The sequence below is a fragment of the Somniosus microcephalus genome, chromosome 1 (assembly GCF_052327205.1).
Source record: "Somniosus microcephalus isolate GS21.2 chromosome 1, FLI_Smic_1.0, whole genome shotgun sequence".
Lineage (NCBI taxonomy): Eukaryota > Metazoa > Chordata > Chondrichthyes > Squaliformes > Somniosidae > Somniosus > Somniosus microcephalus.
In genome coordinates, this window is record NC_140987.1 from 174,377,631 (window position 1) to 174,383,630 (window position 6,000).

Below are 6,000 nucleotides of genomic sequence, written 5' to 3' on the forward strand. Positions count from 1 at the left end.
GATGGTGGTCCACCTCCTGTCCTCACTTGTTCTCTTTTATTGTGAGCTCTTGTACTGGTCTCGCTAGACGTGCTCCTATCTAGTTATCCAGCCAGCTAAACACTCATTCAAATAATTCCTCGACAAGCGGGTTTGCTGTTTTGAAGCTTTACTTGAACAAATTTGTGAAACTGTAAACAAAGACAAAGTATGTTTTGTACATAGAACTGAGTACTATACATTAGATGTTACATAAGATATAAACATATTTCTAACAATAGAATAGACTAATTGTATAATTAAATAGCACTGGAGCTAAACTTCTGTAGCTAACAACTAAAAACTTCTTATAAACAAAGTATTGTCAAATACTACACTGACAAAGTTGCTATCATGTTAACAAACAAAGATACTCACAGACATTGCGTCCTGCCCAGCATATAAGATGAGATGCCACAGGATTGAGAATCCCTCATGGGAGATTCTCCATTACTCAGTAGGTTCTTTCTGGAATACTACTTCCGGGTTAAAACAGGAACAAGGTCAAATGACCTATTGCCATACACTAACACTGCTACACACTAACTACCACTAGAGGGTGCTATCTGCATGTAATAAGTCCAGAACACTCCCCGTCTGGGGTCGTTAGCGACTCCACATAATCCTAACTTTACTTGTCACTGGAGTCCTCTGGCGACAAAAGAAAGACCACCTCAAACACAGGCCGAGAGAAGACCTTTGCTGTTCCTTCTTTGACGACTCTCAAGTCCACCTTTCTCACTCTCCCGTCCTGGCTGGGATGGGACTTCACGATGATAGCCGTAGGCCATTCATTCCTTTTTACCTGATTGTCCTTCATCAAGACAACATCTCCTTCTTTGAGATCTGGCCTCTTGTCCTGCCACTTGCATCGGCTCTGTAGTGTGTTGAGGTACTCCCGTCGCCACCTGCCCCAAAACATGTCTGCCAGTCTCCGAACCCGTTTCCATTCTTCCTTGAAGAGTTCTCTTTCCTCAAACTCTCCTGGAGGACAAGGGGAAACACCTGTCTTCTGGGTCAAAAGCATGGCCGGAGTGAGGGTGAGGGGCGATTCCGGGTCTGAAGATACGGGAATGAGGGGCCTTGCATTCATCACGGCGGTGACCTCAGCCATCAGTGTGGTCAAGACTTCATGTGTGAGGCACGACGATCTACCTTGGAGAAGCATGCAGTCGAGGATGCGACGGGCAATGCCGATTATGCACTCCCATGCGCCACCCATGTGGGATGAGTGAGGTGGGTTGAATACCCAGGTACATTTCTGCTCTTGGAGATACTTCTCCACACTCTCTGAGCTGGAACTTGATCCATCCATCTTCAGCTCTCTGCAAGCGCCAACAAAGTTTGTGCCGCAATCCGAGCGTATTTGCTTTGCCGGGCCTCTGATTGAGAAAAACCTTCTCAGAGCGTTTATGAATCTGGAGGTGCTCATTGTTTCTATAACTTCGATATGTACAGCTCTTGTGGACATACATGAGAACATCACCGCCCAACTTTTGCTATTGGCGTGTCCTCCTCTGGTGCGGCGTGAGACCACGTCCCATGGTCCGAAGACATCTACGCCTACATAGGTGAAAGGTGGTGCTACTTGTAGCCACTCAGCTGGCAGACCTGCCATCTGTTGGTGCTCCGTCTTCCCACGGAGTTTCTTGCAGGTGACATATTTGAAAAGCGTGCCGCTGATACATCTCTTAGCTCCAACCAACCAGAGGCCGTCTGCTCTGATGGCACCTTCGGTGAAATGTCTGCCCTGGTTCTTCACAGTCTCATGATGATGACGCACAGGCAGAGTGCCCAGGTAATGATGACCTGGAATGAGGATGGGGTTGGTTGCATTTGTTCCTAGTTGAGACTGCGATATGCGTCCCCCAACTCTGAGAAGTCTGTCGGTATCAGCGATAGGATGCAGCTTCCATAGACTGCTGTGAGGGGGTAGGTTGCATTCTGCTGCTATGCATTTCAACTCTTCTGAGTAACACTTGTGTTGGACACTCTTTATCACAAGGATTTTGGCTCTCTTGAGCTCCTCTTCAGAGGGACTCTTATGACAGATGTGCCACCCATGGCAGCTCCTCTCTTGTGTAGACTGGGAGAAGGTACGAGCTATGTGGGTTAGGCGTGCTACGGTCTTTATGAGAGTGTTCCATTTGGAGAAACGCTCGAAGCGTTTGGTGCTCATCAGGTCCTTAGAGATTTGAGTAACGTTTGCTGTGACTTGTGGGTGTATCTCGGAGTCAGAAACAGGGTTGAGGAGGTTGAATGACTCATTGAGTTCGGAGGAGTGCAGGGACTGATCCTGAAGAAAAGCAGGTCCTGACAGCCAAGTCATGCTGCTGAGAAGGGACGCTGTTACAGATCTAGACCCATGGTCAGCTGGGTTCAGGTCTGTGGGGACGTACCTCCACTGGTCGGGGGATGTGTACTGTCGAATACGTTGGACCCTGTTGTTCATGTATACGTAGAACCGTCTACTTTGGTTATGGATTTATCCTAGCACCACTTTGCTGTCTATATAATACGTGATGCTGTCGAACTTCAGATCAATCTCCTCTACTATGAACTCTGCAATCTCAACTGCTAATACTGCTGCGCACAGTTCCAATCTGGGTATGGTGAGGTCTGGCTGGGGTGCCAACTTGGCCTTACCAAAGACGAAGCCGACTTTGCTTTGCCCATCTTGAGTGGTGACCTTAAGATAAGCCACACCTGCAATGGCCTTAGCGGATGCGTCTGCAAAGACACAAAGCTCTTTGAATTGGGCACTTGAGGGAGAGAAGGACATATAGGAACGAGGTATTCGGATCTCCTGTAAGTCTTGGAGTGAGCCCCTCCATCTGTCCCACTCTGCTTCCATCTCTTCAGGGAGGGGTGAATCCCACTCTTCAGCGTGTGTGGAGAGTTCCCTGAGGAGCAGCCTGCCAGGGGCTAAAAGCCGAGAGGGTCGTACAGGCTGTTGACTGTAGAGAGCACTCCTCTACGTGTGAAGGGTTTCTTGTCATCTAAGGCTTGGAACGTGAAAGTGTCTGTTGCTATGTTCCAAGAAACTCCTAGGCTACACTGTAGGGGGAGGTTATCAGTGAAGAGGTCTAGATCCTTGACGTCCTTAGCACGATCTTCAGGGGGGAATGCCTCCATCACTGCTGGTCTGTTAGAGGCTATCTTGTGTAGCCTGAGGTTGGATAGTGCAAGTAGTTCCTGGGCTCGTCCGAGGGTACTGATGGCCTCTGCTTCGGTCGGGAATGACTTCAGTGCATCGTCGACATAGAACTCTCGTTCGATGAACCCTCTCACATCACTGCCAAAGTCATCTTCTTCTTCCTTGGCAGCCCTCCTTAGTCCATATATGGCGACAGCAGGGGACGGGCTATTCCTGAAGACATGGACACGCATTCTGTAGTCCACAATGTCTCTGTTGGGGTCGTTGTTGCGATACCACAGGAAGCGAAGGAAGTCTCTGTGGTCTTCTCTCACCACAAAGCAGTGAAACATGTGCTGGATATCAGCAGTGATGGCGACGGGCCCTTTCCTGAATCTCATGAGTACCCCCAAGAGGCTGTTGTTGAGATCGGGCCCTGTGAGGAGTACGTCGTTGAGAGAGACTCCCTGATATGGTGCACTGGAGTCAAACACCACGCGGATCTGTTCCGGCATTTTGGGGTGATAGACTCCGAAGGAAGGGAGGTACCAACACTCTTGGCCTTCCTGGAGTGGAGGAGCTATCTCTGCATGATCGTTGACAAGCATTTTCTTGACAAACTCTAGGAAGTGTGCTTTCATCTTCGGCTTCTTCTCTAATGTGCGACGGAGTGAGTTAAGACGATTATAGGCATACTCCCTGTTGTTCGGCAGCCATCGTCTGGGGTGCTGGAAGGGTAAGGGTGCAACCCAGCTGTTAGAGCTGTCACGAGAGACCTCATTGTCCATAATCTGGAGGAATCTCATGTCGTCGATCGATGGAGCAAGTTTGTGGTCATTGGCGGTGCGACAGAAGACTGACTGACTCGGGTTCTCTCCAGTGAGCATCATCTGTGTGCTGTTTCTGGAGATCAGCGCTGGGGGGTTTTGAGGCTGGGCTGTATGACTGAACTTCTCTGTCACTCGGATCTGACTACTGTATGGGGTAAGGTAGCTTGGACGACCATTCTCCAAGATGGAAGTCTTGAGTGTGCTCACCTGAGATGGCTTGTGAGCACCCTTGAGACACACGTCTCCAACAACGACCCAGCCGAGGTCTAGCCTTTGGGCGAAAGGGGCGTCATGTGGACCGTTGATCTGTTTCCTTATCTTATGTACCCTCAGGATGTCCCTTCCCAACAAAAGAAGTATGTCTGCGTCTGGATCAAGAGGTGGGATCTCGTCTGCAATGCGTCTCAGATGACGGTGGTGATGAGCTGCATTCGGAGTGGGAATCTCAGAATGGTTGTCGGGGACTTGATTACATTCGATCAGTGTAGGAAGGGGGAGACTAATCTTCATGTCGGCTGACTCAACAACATAACCGCAGGCCCTCCTGCCGGCTGTCTCTGAAAGTCCAGCACACGTCTTCAATGTGTAAGGCGATGGACTTCCTTTGACCTTGAAGATGTCGAAGTACTCGGATCTTGCTAGAGAACGATTGCTTCGTTCGTCTAGTATGGCATACATCTTGTCAGATTCCTGGCGACATCCTACAGTGTACACATTAACAAGGCATATCTTGGAGCATGCTCTTGCGCTCACTCCTTCTCCACACACCTCGGTGCACTTGGATGTAATCTCTGGACCGGCGGCTCCCTCTCTCTCCCCGCCGTGCTCTGAGGCGGGAGGAGACAACTCTGATTTCCAAGGAGCTGGGCCTGGGTGGAGTGCTGAAATGTGCCGATCACTTTCACAATCTGTGCATTTTGCATCTACCTTGCAGTTCTTGGCGAGATGGTTCGTGGAAGAGCAGCACTTGAAATATATAGAGTTCTCTTTGAGATACAGTTTCCGATCTTCCAGAGACATCTCCCTGAAGCCTCTGCACTTCCTTAATGGATGGGGCTTGTTGTGGATGGGGCATTGTTTGCTCATATCCTCAGATTTCTTCTGATCCTTCATGTTCTCGGTTGAAGACACTTGCACTTTGTGGACAGATATTGGTGTCTTCCCATGTCTGTCAAACTTATCTCTCCTGGCAAGTGCTGTGTGGGAGGAGAAGCGGTTGAAGCTGGTGTCGGTCCTGGCTTTGGCTTCTTTACGGATGAAGTTGGCAAACACAGAGAATGGAGGGGAGGTAACGTCGTGGTTTAGCTTGAACTCTGACCCGAATGATATCCACTTCTCCTGCAGATTGAATGGAAGCTTCTCAATGATGGGACTTACCCCTCTGGAAGTGTCTAAGTACGATAGGCCGGGTAGGTAGCCGTCCTGTGATGCACTATCAATTGCTACAAAAGACTGGAGATTGAGAAAGTAATAAACAGGCTTTTATTACCGAAGAACAGAGCATGCCTCTTGTGGTTGCCTGGTATCCAAAAAGGGCCGGAGGCTTCTGAGCAGCGACCTTTATACCCAGCCATGAGGGTGGAGCCAGGGGCGGAGTCAGCTGAGGCATGCACAGACAAGTACAACAATATGCAAGAGTGAACAACAGTACTAACAGTGAACAACAATACTAACAACAGTGGTTTACCACATTCACCCCTTGTTTAGAATTGAGTCCGGCGGGGTGAAGTGCACTAAAAATTCGTGTACTGAAGTCTATCAGGAGGCCTTGTAAGCCGTCCTGAGCGTCGCAGCAGCGGCGGTGATGGTGCAGCATCCAACGGTGAACCCGGTGTCTCGTTCAGAGGAGGTGTAGCAGGTGGCGGACCCTGGGGCTGCTGCATGCCGTCTACAGGGGTCAGAGCATGGGTAATGGGAGGTAGCGATGGTGGTCTCTCAGAGGCACCCGAAGGTGCGAGGTCTCGTGCGGGGACTGTGTCCTGGGGGTAGGCAGGAGTAGCGGTGGGTGGCGAAGAG